Source organism: Asparagus officinalis, chromosome 4 (genome assembly GCF_001876935.1).
Source record: "Asparagus officinalis chromosome 4, Aspof.V1, whole genome shotgun sequence".
Taxonomy (NCBI): domain Eukaryota; kingdom Viridiplantae; phylum Streptophyta; class Magnoliopsida; order Asparagales; family Asparagaceae; genus Asparagus; species Asparagus officinalis.
In genome coordinates this window covers 83,559,473-83,576,359 of record NC_033797.1, presented here as the reverse complement: position 1 = coordinate 83,576,359, position 16,887 = coordinate 83,559,473, and the positions used below count along the sequence as shown (strand labels likewise).

At 36.4% G+C, this 16,887-nt stretch overlaps 1 long non-coding RNA gene across 1 annotated transcript; it reads right to left on the bottom strand.

Annotated features, from left to right (window-relative positions):
• On the bottom strand, positions 11,274–11,487 carry LOC109837503. The gene is made up of 2 exons (XR_002246292.1): positions 11,406–11,487; positions 11,274–11,332 (listed from the first exon to the last, which is right to left on the bottom strand). It is a non-coding gene; the product is annotated as an uncharacterized LOC109837503 (long non-coding RNA).

Below are 16,887 nucleotides of genomic sequence, written 5' to 3'. Positions count from 1 at the left end.
CAAGAGCCTACGTATTTAATATCCTAGCAGGTTGTTATTAATGACACCAAAATTCATGCCTTACATGCATGAGAGACTTTATTTTGATCCCTAATTAGAGATAAGCCTATGCCTAACACACATTACTGGTTAGTCTTTTCTCGTGAAAATAACAAAGTCTATGTTTTTAATATCATAGCACCAAATCTAAGAAAGTTTATTCGTTTAGCACAACGTTACATATGGAACGGACTTAGACAATTCACATGCTAGCCCGACTCAAACGATAATCGGTAAAGGCACATCAAGTCCGTTGATGGCTGAGGGTTTGCTAAAATCCTATGAGTATGGTGATTATTTGTTCCACATGGAACAAGAAATCATAATAATAAATGCACTAAACAAAAGGCTTTATCTTTTAATGAAGTCAAATCAAAAGGAGATACAAAAAAAGTTATTGTTCTAGTCTAGAAAGCTCCTTCGGATAGGCGCGCTCGAGTTCGACCGATAGTTCTGCTTGACGGAGTCTTCAGTAGCAGTCAGTATCTTCTCAGCCTCTTCCTTCATCTTGGCTAACTTCTCTCGAGAGAGCTCTAACTTCATAGTCACCAGAGCTTGAGCCTGTTCCGTACCAACCATCTCCAGCTCTAAGATAGCCTGAGACTCCTCTGCCGCCTTAAGCTCTTGGTTAAGTTGGGCTATTCTTTCACGGCCTAAATTGAGGGAAGAATGCAAGTCCAGGTGGGTTTCTACATTGTTAGCAAGGGCTGACTCTATTTGTGTTACACGATTTCATTGTGCTTGAAGCACAAGGTTGGTGGATGCCCGTGCGTGACGCCATGTTTTCAATCGATACTCCATTCGAGCAGCCACATATGAGGAGGCACTTACAGCTTGAAACTCCCTCAACCTCTAAAGCTTATGCTCCATTACGGCCAAGTCTGCGGCAATAGAATCCGCCAAGTCTGCGTCAATGGAATCCGCCCAGTTTGGATGGCCTCTGTCTCTAATCATCTTTACTTGACGATCGAGAGATTGCTTGAATGGGTCAAAGGAAAATCCTTAGTAAAGGATCTTTTCGATCATCGCGCCCATGAAGATAGCAAAGGTGCGGAGTTCCAAACAAAAGGTGACCCTGTTCGGATCGTCATCTAATATCAAGGCCATAATGGAACCATACAGAGATGACGAAAGCTCTACAGGAAAAAAGTGGAAATCAGTATTCCAAAGAGCACGATTAATGTTCAGAATCCCAAGGAAAATCATGGGATAGAGCTTACCAACATCGGCAGAAGATTCTTCGACTTAGCTCTACGCTCGGTCCCGCCAACCTAACCTCACGAATGACTAGAATTATTGTAGATATAATAGTCGTTGATGTACCAGCTTCTTCAGTTGGTCTCACAGCCGGCGCAATGGGACAGATCCGAGGGAATGGTGACTTGAGGCTAAGGAACGGATGTTTGAGATTTAATAACGGCTCCTTCTAACATCAAGAAACTAAGACTCTCAGGCTAATCCGAGACCCCGATAATGATAGTCATATTAGCTCCATCGGCTGGTCCTACAAGTAAAACTCCCCTGTAGTTAAAAAGAACTGATAAACGAATAACGAAATGTCAAGATAAGATCCATACCTACAGATGAACTAGCATCAACGGTTGGTCCTGCAGTCTCGTGAGAGGCTTGCTCTGCTAACATGCTAGTGAGCAATCTGCGATCAGCCTCGGGGAAGCTCACCACTGAATCGAATGTGTTCGCCAAACTCTCTGATTATAGCATCATGAAGAGTTTCCTCCTCAGTTGAGCCATCCATCATGACATCTACAGAGAATCTGAATGTTAAGCAAAAGAAGGGAAGGTGGAATTCATGACAAGCGGAGATCGCACTCACCTTCAGTGGCTACAGCATGTTTCGCGGCCTCGACACTTGGGCCCACTCTCTTCAGTTTCTCTAAAAGAGCATGAAGCGCAGAAAATATTAGGGGAGGCACGGACTCAGAATTGTTCAATTCCCTTAATGTACACCTGAATGACATACTATTGGTGTTAGATATACCTAGGCTTGTAATTCTCATAGTTGGACCAGGCCCATCTCCGGTGCCCGCACCGACTTCAACAGCCGCACCAGCTTCATCACTTGCAGGCTCCTCGTCCATAGCCTCACACATCTGCTACGTGAAGCCCAAGCTTTCGGAGTGAATATAAAGCCGAGAGAGGGAGGGTCGTATGGAACTTCACCCTCTTTAAGACCCCTTGCAAATCGACAATGAAGAATACACATCCAACGATCCGGAGACTAAGTATAAAAATCACACGAGGAGTAAGATGTTACCTTCTCCCAGAATATCACTGAGCGGCTCCTTATGGGACACAGAAACCAAGGTGCGAGTCCAATACGTGAACTTCTTATGCTTTACGAGGCGAGCCTCTTCAGAAGTGATAGGTCTCTCATGTTTGGATTTGGTGCGCGACTCAACCCGTGAAGAAATCTGAGCTAAAGATCGGGATCTCATTTGATGGAGGAGGTGAGGTTCTTCCTCTTCTTCTTCATTAGCGGCCCCACCTTGAAGGTAAACTATCACTTGTTAGGGTAGGTAAATAAAACCTCCTGCCTTGGCTTCTTTAGAGCCTTTGGAGGCTTAGGCAAATTGGATGGGCGAGTCCAACGAGCGATCGCTGGGCTCATAAACCATCCTGAGGAGAAGAAGGAATCTGACAGACCTGTTCCGAGTTGTTCCTTATTGCTACCAACTCCCGTTACTTCGCCCCCAACTACATCTTCTTCAGAAGTTTTAGTTTCATTAGTGGGGAGGATCTCCTCTTTCTCCTCAACTACTTGCTTGATCTTGCTGGAGGGTCCAGCGGGCTCTTTCCCCACTGCTTGAAGTTCTTGAAAGCCTTGCTCTTATGCTTCATCATGAAAATTCAAGTCATCCTTGAATAATCATCAATCACATATAAGAAATACCTACTGCCTCCCAAGGACTCAATACAGGATGGGCCCCAACAATCAGAGTAGATGTAATCAAGAGTGCCCTTAGTCGTGTGAACTGTCCTGCCAAACTTCCTGCGATGTTGTTTCCCGAAGACATAGTGCTCACAGATTTCAAGATTTTTAGTCTTGTGGCCTTGAAGAAGATCCCTCTTGGACAGAATTTGCATTCCCCTTTTGCCCATATAGCCAAGTTGCATGTGCCACAACTTGGCTATGTCAGATTGGCGATTTTCTAAAGAAGATGCTACAACAGCAGAATCGGTCACTGTCGAACCCTGTAGGATATACAAGGTACCCTGCTTGATAACTTTTAGTATCACTAAATCGCCCTTACAGACACACAAAACTCCACCTCACCTTAGAACTGATATCCCTTTTTGTCCCAAACACCAAGCGATATCAGTTTTTCTTCATCTGTGGAACATGTCTGACATCAGTAAGTGTACGAACTACACTATTATGTGCCTTGATCTTGATAGAGTCGATTCCAACTGTTTTCGGGCCGCGTCATTACCCATAGCAATATTTCCTCTATCTAGCTTTTGATAAGTTGCAAACTACTCTCTGCTTAGACATATGTGGTATGAGCATACAGAATCCAGAACCCAATTATTGACTGGATGTAACTGTTCGTTAGCAACCAAGGCCGGATCATCCTCCGAATTAGTGTCTTGTGCAACAGTAGCAGAAGCTTGTTTCTTTTCGTGATGTTTCTTCTTCTTAGGGCAATCATTCTTCCAGTGTCCAGGTTCCTTACAATAGTTACAGATATCTCCGGGCTTTAGACCCTTTGATTTAAAAAATTTCTTATTTTCTTTTTGTCAGATTTTCTCTGACCTTTCCCAGTAGTAGCCACTAACCCAGCAGATTGATCTGTAACTCCACCAGTAACCTTATAGCGTAATTCTCTAGAATGAAGCGATGACCTAACTTCTTCTAGAGATACGAAATCTTTTCCAACAATAAAAGATTGCACAAAATTCTCATACGACAAGGGAAAAGATACCAATAGAATCAACACATCATCATCATCACGATTTTAACATCGATATTTCGCAATTCAAGTAAAAGTCTATTCAATTCATCTAAGTGATCCTTAAAGGGCGTACCTTCTTGCATACAGAGACTGAACAAACATTATTTTAGAAACAACTTATTGGTTAAAGGTTTTGTCATGTAAAGACTCTCCAACTTCAACCACAAACCAGCGACAGTATCCTCATCAGCAACTTCCGTGATGACTTCATTGGATAGCATCAGCATGATGGTTGAATGAGCCTTCTCCTCGAGAATGGCCATCTCATCATCATCAATTGCTTTTGATTTTCCCTTCGAAAGTGGTGCCTAGAGGCCTTGCTATTTTAGCAAAGCACGCATCTTGATCTGTCATAAATTGAAACAATTTCTCCCATTGTACTTATCAATCTTCATATTCAAAGCATGAGACATCTTTCTCGCTGGATTCAGAACCAAGCTCCGATACCAATTTGTTGGAACAGATGCGAGAAAAATAACAAGAAAGTGAAGATTGAAGATACAGATTTATGTAGTTCACTAACATTGTGTTAGCTACATCCACGGGCAGAGAGAGAGAGAGAGAGAGAGAGAGAGAGAGAGAGATAGATAGAGAAGAGAGAGAGAGAGAGAGAGAGAGAGAGAGAGAGAGAGAGAGAGAGAGACTTTATTATATGTGAGGCGGTAGAATACAAGTTACATCAGAAGGAGTTTATATAGCACTCCAGAAAACCCTAGGCGCTGCCCCGAACCCTACCGGGGGGGTCGACTTCTCCCTCCCTCCCCCCAGATCCCCGTGCTAGGTTATTCATAGCGCGACTAGACTAATGGTCTGACATAAAAAGTCCACGGATTCAAGGCATCTCAACACCTATTGTTCTTATGAAAACACCAAATTAAATAAGAAATCAAATCCTTTGTCTATGTGAGAACTACATATCTAAAGAAGGGGATAGTATACACACACACACACAAGATTTTATGCACGTGCAATGTACATGGTTAAATACTGTGATTGAGTATTTTTGGTTTATTCTCTTACTAAAATTTGTTCCTCGGTTGCACTTTAATAATTTTTGCTCACTTTAATTTAAGTATTTTTGGTTTATTTTCTTACTAAATTTTTTTTCTCGATTACACTTTAATTATTTATTTATTTGATGTTTGTTTGAATAAGTTACACACAGTTTAAATTTTTATGTTGATAGTTGAATTGTCAGGAGATAAATATAATTTAAAATCAATTTAATTTTTTATTTCATTTGGATTGGAATGAAACTGAGCTTGACCTAAGGAAGTATAGTGTTATGAAAGTGAAAACACTTGAAAATTTTACATTATAAAAGAAAGATGAATAATAAATCCAATGAGCTAAGATGATTGATTTAAAGTGAGCTAAAATGACAGAATAATAGTTAATGAAAAAATTATAAACTAAAGATTAATGCTAACTCTAGTACACTTTTATATGATAAAAGCATCCACATATTCATTTGAAAACACTAAAAATAGTTTATGAAAATCCCTTCTAAAGATTCCTAATTTTACTAAAAAAATTAAACTATTCTATAACAATTCACAAATCATCATCTTTTATTGCTTCTATTTTATTCTTTATTAAGTCGATACCAATCCTTCTTCATCTTTATCTTTTTTTGGACAATTTTAGAGTAGTATCTTCATCGTTTACATCGACTGTGTTATGAGACTGAATCATATTACCTTTCATTGGGCTCATTCATCTTTTGACTTCTCGTCTAAATTCACAAAGAAGTTGTATATATTTCTTATGTTCAACACAAAATTCTGATATTATGGACTTTGATTTTTTCCATTTTAATAAGAATAAATGTTAATTTTATATATATATAATTTTTTGTGCTTTTAATTTATTTTTAAAATAAGGTTAGGAGCTACCTTTTTTTTCTCTGTAATGCATTCTTCTATTGTGCATCCAATAAGAATTTCTGTTATGTTATAATGTTATATTTGCTCTGTCTGTGTTATTTTTCATGAGGATCTGAACTAAATATTTTATATTTTTTATTATTAATTTGCTTTAGATTATAATATTAATATTTAATTTTAATATATTTATTTCGTGAAGAAGTGATATCACTTAACCTTCGTACTACATCATCGACAATTCTACAACATTTATCATTTAAACACTTATTATTAACATCTCTATCTACTTTCTTGTTACAGCCTTTGCAAACATAGAACCACTACTCAACTGTATTATAAATGATAGTTATCGTTGCTTTAAAGGTACGATAGTGTGTCTGTATATTGGTAAATCATTCTTAGGTTTAATTGTATAAATTTTAGAGTAGGTTTTCTAAGATCATATCTCTTTTGAATATTATAATGGTTGTATATATTAGTAATTTGAATTTCTATTGTATTTATAAAGAGACTTAATGGAGATGCTTTTATCTTGGCACTTTACTCTGAAAGAGTGCTGAATATTATCTTTAAAATATAATATTTTTTATGGTGTTATATGGATGTTTGCTTGGTTTACTTACTATTCTCTTGTTTCTTCAAAAAGTTGTATTTTTTGGTTGATATATATTATTGACGCAATTTACATGACATGCATATCTCTTTATAAATTTGAGACTGTTATAAGGTGAATTTTATATTGTGTCATTTAATAAGAATTTTAGGAATAAAATATATTATATTCATATTTAGAGATCTTGAAATCTAATAGTGCTATTATATCATTATCTTTTATCATGTTGTTAAGAATTGATCCTTTGTTAGTAGTCATACCCTTAAATAATGTCACACGTAGGGTCGTGATACTAAGTAAGAAAAATAAAAAGCGCGATTTTATATTTTTTTACTTACGCAGAGTCATGGCATAGTAATTTTCCTTTTATCTTCCATGAAGAATGTTTCTTTAATTGGAACAAAGTTATTCAATATATTCTTCAGGGGGGATTCAGTTGGTGCTTCTTTGATAAATATAACTTATATTAGTGTTAATTGAAGTGATTCATGGACGTTCAGAATTCCATTTGAAATGAAAACTACTTGATTCTTTTGAAGGATATCTCTAAAATTTTTTGATAGTTTTCCATACATAAAACTTTATAATTTTTTACCCTATAACTAATATTACCATTAGAGATTAATATTTATAAATTATAATCAATTAACGTTAAGCTATTATATTATAGTCTTTTATTAAGTTTTTGTGATTTAGTATTCAATCAATTAATGATACTTAGGTATTTTTGCTGCACTAACATATTGATAAAATTATATGTAGTTACTTTAATTTGTACAATAATATCAATCTTAATCTATTATATATTTTTAAATTTTTTATTCTTTGACTAGATTTTTTAATCTGTTATTATTGCTATATTTTTACCAACATCAACTTGACTTTTTTTAGATTCTAAAAAAGGATAGTAAACATTAAATTATAATTTACATTTATATATCTTAATAAATGAATATCAAACAATTACTCTTTTCTTTGCTAAGTTTTAAAATTTTAGCTTTTTATTTTGTGTAATTTTAAACTTTTGAGAGTATTTTGTCTAATTTTTAAAACTTTTTATTTTTTGTAATACTTCATGTAATAAACTGATACCACAGAGCTGTTTCATATATTTTATTAATCTTATTTAAATTATTGAGCTATAGATAGTTCATGGGATATTAGGATAGAATATAACTATCATTAGATAGATTATAATTTAAATTAAATATTTAAAATAGTATAGGATAATTTTGACTATGGAAAGCTTTTCTCGAACTCGTGGTTTTAAAGGGAGTATGATGCTTTTTCCTTAATTTTTCTTTTTTATAATTTTGAGAATGACTTTTGTCTTTTTAATTTGTTTTGTAGATTTTGTAAATATCACATCCAAATTATGTATATTTGTAGGTCTGCGCTATTCTTAGGTTTGACCTTTAGGCTAGACATTTTTTGTTTTTGCATATACGTCCTTCATTTTGTAAATATTTATAAATTTGGCATTTAATAATTTTATTTAGATTTATATTTTAATTTAAATTGTATTAATATCTTCATTCTATGTATATCCAATAAGAATTCATCAATTTATCAACTTACTTTTACTTAATGGATTAATATTTAAATTCCAATAGTACTTTTATCTACTGAAAGATTTTCTTAAATTATTAGTTACATTTATATATCTTAATAAAATAATATCAATCAATTACTCTTTCTTTGCCAAGTTTTAAAATTTCACCTTTTTATTTTGTGTAATTTTAACTTTTAAGTATTTTGTCTAATTTTTAAGAAGCTATTTCATATATTTTATTAATCTTATTTAAATTATTGAGCAATAAATAGTTCATGGGGTATTAGGATAAGATATAACTATGATTAGATAGATTATAATTTAAATTAAATCTTTAAAATAGTACAAAGTAAATTTGACTATGGAAAGCTTTTCTCGAATTCATGCTTTTAAAGGAAGTATGATTTTTGTTTTCCTTCATTTTTTTTATAATTTTGAGAATGACTTTTATCTTTTTAATTTGTTTGGTGGATTTTATAAATATCACATTCACATTATGTATATTTATAGGTCTGCGCTATTCCTGGGTTTGACCTTTGGGGCAGACATTATTTATCTCATTAATTTATTTAGTTTTTATATATACGCCCTTTATTTTGTAGATATTTATAAATTTGGTATTTAATAATCTTATTTAGATTTATATTTTAATTTAAATTATATCCTTATCTTCATACTATATATATCTAATAAGAATTCATTAATTTATTAACTTACTATTAGTGGATTAATATTTGAATTTCAAGGGTATTTTTATCTACTGAAAGATTTTCCCGAACTCGTGCTTTTAAAGAGAGTATAATACACACACACATCCCTGGAGCAGTAGGTTGGATCCATCCACTACCATAGACTTAGGCTAAGGCAACGGTTAAAACTGCTACATTAGCATAAAAACCGTTACCTTAGGGCAAGTGTAGTGGTTGCCCATCCATCTTCTTTGCGAGCGTTGCTTTAGACCATAGACAACGATTTTACCCTATAGAGGAACAGTTTAATAACCGTTCCATGAGGTACCCTAATGCAACGATTTAGTCTAATGTGGTATTGCCACCTAAGACTATGGTTACCTTAGCTAAAGTATTGGTTCATTTTAATGAACCGCACGCAAGCACGACGATTTTCCTGACCTAAGGCAGCGGTTCTCTTTTTTTTTCCTAATAGCAGCTTTTGTTCCTAATAGCAACTTTTGTTCCTAATAGCAGCTTTTTGTTCCTAAGGCAACGGTTTTAAAAAACCTAACACAACGGTTTGGATTGAGCAATCGCAATAGTTTTCATCAAGCTATTGCAACGTTTTTGATTGAGCTATTGCAGCGGCTCCGATTTGGTTGTTCTTGGTTCCCTACATCAAAATCATATAGTATCCAATTACCTGGACAATCTTTTTAAGAACATGGCCAAGTTAAATTTTAATACACAATATCAAAGTGAAAATATTGAGTATAAGTAACCATAACGATAAGTGCCAACATTCAGTAGTATAGTATAAAAACTACAAAGTATTAAATCCACACTACCAATATTTCAACTCAGAATCTAGCCATCATACTATTAATGAAACTAAGCAGTCATGCTTCTTTGAGATAACAAATGCATGGTCGTAGCCTTCCATGCTATCAGGCAACTACGCATATGCTTTCTTTTCCTCTAAGGGCAACTGGAAAAATTCTTCAATGTCAGCCTTCAATGATTTGATCATGACATCGGGCACTCCATGATTTATAAGCTGAAAATGTCAACGTGATAAATTAAGAATTTTAACCAATCATATTTCTAAGCATTCAAATGAGACTAAAGAAAATGTTAGAGAAATTAATCAAAGGTATGTAGGAAAAGAGAATATTTGTAACATGTACAAATAAATCAAGTTAAAATAGTATAATACAAGCTCCAAAGTGTGCAGAACAGATATTTGCAAAGAACTAAAAAAATAAAAAAATATCTAAAGGCATGTATTTATTAAGATAGAGCTTTCTATGAAAAAAAGCTATTTTTTGTTTTCTTAGACATAATGTTTGATGCATCCTTTTCTTGATAGTGCTAATTTATTTCAATATCTGAGAATGTTACATTCAGAATGATGATTGCATCCTTTTCTTTATAGTGATACTTTATTTCAATATCTGAGTATGTTACATTCAGAGTGATGATGCTTTTTTTGGTTGTTTTCTACAATTAAATATATATTCAATTGATCCCTTCTGAGGAAAACTACTGCTGACCTGGAAAAAGTATACGAATCGGTATAGTCCCCAGCCTTGGTGTTGGAATGAATGTAAGCTTTCCTTCCTCCCTCTATGATTTTTGCAGATAAGGCATGCCATGACTTGCATTCTGCAGATAACTATGATAAAATAAAAGGAAAAAAGGAAAAGAAACTATTAGTTGGGATGCTTGAATCTAAAGTCACTAGATCCATAACATAATAAATATTAAACTCAGAATTAGAGATAAAAAATCTTTGAACATAGGCAAGTGTCCAGCAAACAATCTCCAACACATGGAATCCTAAGTCCAGGCAATAGGAAATAGAAGAAAACAAACCAGAAAGCAAAACTTCATAAAACTCCTTTGCTACAGTGATTTCTGAATGCAAAACACCCACTTCTAGCAAAACCAAGGCTAGTAAACAAGCTCCAACATAGGGAAAACCAATACCAGGCCATAAAAACAAAGAGAAACAAAAATCGAAAGCCATATGCCAAAAAAAAAACAGATTGTAACATACATGTAATGGGTACTTACCTTTAGCTCTTGTGTGTTTGCAAAGAGCATGCACTATCATAATCTAGAATACTGACAGCCTCTTCAGGAAGTCTAGTACGCGCTTTAAACCTCTCAACAAAGATTGGACTAACCGAACGTCCAGTTACTTCACTCAACATCTCTGCAAATGTTTGAATCATACTTGCAGCTTGAGCTTCTTGATGTTTCTTCATCTCCTCTTGTTGAGTGGCCACTACCTTCTTTGTTATTGCTTGAACAATTGACTCAGGGATTTGATCACACGGATCAATGGTCTTCTCCTTATTGCTTTTTAGCATGGTTTGAGTGATCTCCCTTCCCCGAAGACGCACACGTCCAGGATGTTCTTTTTTATTGACTAGATGCCATGCATCTACACTTTCTCCTTCAGTTTATTCTTGAGTTAGCTGTTCCAATGTATTAATTATTTCAAGTGTTTTTTCTCGTTGTGCTTTTTTCTTCTTTTTACGAGTCTCTAGAAACACTTCTGCATCTGTTGGAGGCCGGTTCAATTCCTTTTCCTACAATGAAATAACATATCAGTCATTTAGCCATTCATTGCATGTCTAAATCATAGATAAACATCATCATTACCATATCTCTGCGAATTCTTGCAAAACTTTTTGAACCCGCTGTGTGCAAGAGCGTTTGACTCTTACGACTTTCCTTATTCTTTTCACTTTCTTTCTACATGATTATAGAACTTCTAATAAGTAAATTGCAACAAGAGAAACTATATCAGAGTAATATAATTACATAACATAAACATTAGAAATGAAATAACATAAACGTGATTATAGCACTCCAACTCGAACTCTGTAAACTGACTTACTTTTTCTTTAAGCTGGGGGATTACTCCACTTAAGGGTGTCCAAAAAGCCCGCCGGCCAGGCCCAACCCAGAAACCCGGGCCAAGTCCGGGCTCCGGGCGCCTCTTTGGTGCTCGGCCCACGCCTGGCCCAGCCAGGAATATGTATAATATATGTATATATAATATATTTTTATATATGTATATATAATATATTTCTATATATGTATAATATGTGTGTATATATAACTCTCTCTTAGTATATAAGTATATATAAGTATACTCTCTCTTATATAAGTATATTTTCTCTTATATAAGTATATATAAAAATACTCTCTCTTATATATGTATAATGTATGTATGTATGTATGTATATACTCTCTCTTATAGTATATATGTATATATAAGTATACTCTCTCTTATATATGTATACTCTCTCTTATATAAGTATATATAAGTATACACTCTCTTATATATGTATAATATATGTGTGCGTGTATATATATATTCTCTCTCTTAGTATATATGTATATATAAATATACTCTCTCTTATATATGTATACTCTCTCTTATATATGTATAATATGTGTGTGTGTGTATACTCTCTCTCTTAGTATATAAGTATATATAAGTATAGTATATTACAACGACTACTTCTTCCCCATTGGCCCAACGGGCAATGACTACTTATACGATTCTCTCTCTCTCAAGTTATAACTTATAAATATATACAATATATTTACATATAATATATGTATAAATAATATATAGTTACATAATAATTTGTAAGTATATACTAATACATAATTATATAAAATATAATAATTTTAAACTAATTTTTAGCATTTTTTTATAAAAAAGAAAAGAAAAAAATTAAAAAAACCGGGCCGGCCTGGGTTCGGGCCCAGGCCCGGCCCGGGGTACCCGGGTCCGGGCTCCGGTTTTGCCTGGCCCGGGCCCGGATTTCTGGGCCGGGCCCGAATGGACAGGTCTAACTCCACTGATCCAGTTGGTTGTAATGGATTGCCTTGCACATTATATTTTCAACTTGCTTCTACTTTAACTGTTGGTTCCCTTGTCTTTTGTTTATCTCAACTTTCAGGTTTCAGTGTGTGTATATATGCGTAAAACATTCTGAGGGTAATGGGTCTGCAAATGGGGCTTTTGATAGTATTGGTTCATGCCCTTTTCTTGGTTTCTGTTGTGTGTCGAGTTCGCGCTGTTGAATTTAAAGCGAACCAGACAGGGATTGTTCATGTCGATGCTTCGCCGAGAGCTAGCAGGAAGATACCTGATAATATGTTTGGTACGACCTTCGAGGTATTATCTTTGGACTTGCAGCTGTGAATTCTGTTACTTTCTTCTAAGGGATTTTGTGCAAGTTTATTGTCTACTATTGTAATATGTTAACTGTTTCGCAATGGCAATACTAGGTGTCAAATAATTTTAATCATGTCACTGAAATTGACTGCTGGCATGTAAGCAGTTTTTGAACTTCTTTCTAGCCCCCTTTATTGTAAATTTAGTGTCTGCTAATTTCTCTTTTTATGGCACATAATGCTACCTTGCATAGAAAAGATTGACCTTTTTTGAGACTTTGCCTTCTGGCAAGGTGAAGTTTTCTTGTTTCGAAATAACTTGGGTCATAGTACACATGGTGAATATACAGGCAGTTCAACCTGGCACAAATTTCAGAATTCTTCGTTGAATTAATACAATAATCATGTATCAGAAGGTAAAATGTTATTCAGTTTTATGAAAATTCGGTAATTAATAGAAAATCACACTGGTATGTTCAAAAGAAACAGAACAATGATATTAATAGAAAATTAAATTCTTATCCTTGCATTTTGAGAATGCCAAATCTTTAGTAAACCTCTAAATTGACCCTTGGGAACAGTCTTGGGGCGTTTTTTTCCATCTTTCTCCATCATTGTTCAAAGTAGTAAAACATTAACGTTTCAGCAAGCACTTCCACCACATCCATGCACTATTAATTGTTTGCAAGGTCCGTTTTCATCCTGAATCGGCAATTGAATACTTCTCCTACAATGACATAACAATATACAAGTTAAAATCTACCTTGTCACTACACAAAATGATTTTTTTTTGTGCTATATCATACCTTCACATATTCCCACAAACTATCTTTGTCTTCTTCCCCAATGTCGTGCTAATTCTTATCTAGTGGTGTTCGTCTTGGATTTCTTCCAAGGGTACCCAGAAAACTACTAAGTTTATTTAAGATATTGTCTGTCGGTCTAATAGGTACCCCAAATTTATCTAAAATTACAACTGGACGTGCCTCTATGCCTCGTCCATGTACTTTTAAACACTTAGTGGGACCTCTATGATTTTTGGGCTGTTGTACCTCTCTTTGTTCATCTTCCCTTATCTCTTCATCTTCGTCTTCATCGAATGCTCTCTGTTCATCTTCTCTTATCTCCTCATCTACATTGACCTCTCTGTTGTGCGCAGCGGAAATTTTGGCAGAGTTTCTGGTGCACAATAAGAGAGAAAGATCGATAAGAATTCTTGTTTCTCAAAGGGAACAAGAATCTGAAAGCCTAATATCCCATCAAAGTGGGATATTTGTTTTTCCTCTCGTCAGCACTAGGACTGCGCGTCGAGGGATCCTAAAAACTATTACAATGGCCACAAACTCAAACAAACCAATTTTACTGGTTCGGCAAACTGCCTACGTCCACGGGGCAAGGAGGAGGATCTACTATTAGAGAGAAAATACAATAGGTTTACAATCTCACAAAATAAACCCTCAAACTAACTCTCTAATCTCTCACAAAACTCTCAAAAACACAAAAGCCTATTTGCACGAAGCCAAAGAAAAGCCGCTGACTTTTTCTCCCGTAGCCTCACTTTTCTTCTTTCTCCTGCACTGCGCACCTGCCCTCTGCAGCCGCCAAAAAGCTATTGATTTTTCCCCTGCCTTCGCACGCCCTAGGGAGAAATCTCCTTGGTATTTATATAAACTTCAATCAGTCACACGTTCCGAAGTCGGGTGGGCCAACTTTGTTTTTGCTACTGCTCACGAGATTTTCTCAAATCTCTTCACGCTTTCCAATTCTCCAAATCTTCTCACGCGTTAATTGTTGAGCTCCTTCACAACGTGGAGGGACCCACGTTCACATCCTAAAAAAACATCATGAGACACTGTCCTCCCCACTCACGCGTCATTCAATCACAATTCTCCACCTCGGCGAAGTTTTCCCAAAACTGAGCCGACACCGACCAAAACAAATGTCTCACTTGCTGAGACCCAAATGAGAGTGCGAACACTCACCCCAAATGTCGATGTCGCTCACCAAATCGATCTTACCCCCATCAAAATCCAAAACCGGCTGCATCATAAAGACTGCCTACGTATCCTCTTGCCCAAGGAATCAAGCCGAACGTAGTTCACCCAAATGGCCTCCAAAGACCTCAATTCACTAGAAGAGTTCGCAACCCTTCTCCAATATCATCAACTCTGCGGCTGATAGCACCTCCAATGGCCTCAAACCCGAACGTAGTTCACCCAAATGGCCGCAAATGACCTCAATCCAATAGAAGAGTTCGCAACCCTTCTCCAATATCATCAACTCTGCAGCTGATAGCACCTCCAATGGTCTCAAACACCTCCACCTGAGGCGAACCAATGACCGTATCCAAACTATGTTTGTCAGCTGCATTCGCATCAAAACCCAACTCATCATCCGCATCCGAATTCATATGACTCCCATGCTGTGTCACCTCAGCTGGAATCTTAACCAATGCAGAATGATCTGGAGTAATCTTCACCCAATGTGGAGTAGCATCACTCTCCACCCGCTGCGATACCTCTAAGGTCTGTCCAAAACTCTGCACCTGCTGAGAGTCAATTGGCTTCCTTATCGAAGCATCATCCAAAGTGACACTATCAGACCTATCTTCCAATAGAGTTTTACCTCCAATCACAGCAGTTGACAACTCTTTAATAGGATGACCCAAATATGTCGAAGCCTCTGTCCAGTAACTCTTCTGCAAACCATTGCTCGACCACAAACAAAGATCCTCCTCCAGCAAGGCCCGGTTCTCCAAATTTTCCAACCTATCTAGTTGCCCCAAGATTTCCTTTCCAACGGAGTGTCTCGCAATGCCGTGAGCTCGGCTCCAATACAGAAACAGGTCCATCTTGTACCTCCCACCAGAATGGGGTACCTTCACCTTTCTGTCTATTACACACTTCTTCAATCTGTTGGATACTACTAGGACTTTCTCCATCGGGGATTTGGTTGCAACCCAAACACGCCTAGAACAGTCACCAACAAAGGAAACCAAACGCCTATTACCTCCCAATGATGCCCCCTTGGAAGGCCCCCAAACATCCACGTGAACTCCTCCAGAACGACCCTTAACTCGGTGAATAGAGGTGCCACACTTCACCTTGGTCTTCTTGCTCACATCAACATGTTCACTGGACTTCAAATTGCAGGTCTTTACACCCTCTTTCAATCTATGCGAGGAATCAATACTGGAATGGCCAAGCCCCAAATGCCGCAGTCTAGACGAATCAATAGAAGTCGTCAGTTCTCTACCTGCCACTATACCTCCAGTCAAGTAATACAGGTTATTCCTCCTGACGCCCTTCATCAAAATACGAGAGTCTCTCGCAATCTCGAGAACCATGTCCTCAACACGAACCTTCAGACCCTCTCCAACCAAAGCTCCAATCGAGATCAAGTTCTTCCTCAAAGAAGGAACATATCTCACATCATTTAACTCCCTAACAGTCCCGTCAAACATTTTGATGCGAATTCTTCCTATCCCAAGGATCTGGCATGCACGGTTATCAGCCATGTACACCACACCACTATCCACCAGCTTCTCAAAACTGGAGAACCATTCCCTTCTAGGGCACACATGATAGGTCGCACCACTATCCAACATCCATTCAGATTCCTCCGAATAGCTATCTGTAGGACTGTTAGAAAGCGAATAAATAGAAGAGTCAGAATTATTATCATCCGATACGATGTTTGCTTCTGATGATGGTTGCTTTCCTTTTCCCTTCTGTTTATTCTTCATCCATTCGTTGAGCTTTGGACAGTCTTTCTTCCAATGACCAGTCTCCTTGCACCAAGCACACTGATCTTTTCCAATTGTAGGATGTCCTCCTCTAGACTGTCTTCCCTCTTGCGACCAACGCCTCTGCTACCGGCTCAACTGAAGCCTCCTTATCCTTCTTTCGAAGCTGACAATTCACAAGTGCAGCAGTGACCTCACTATACG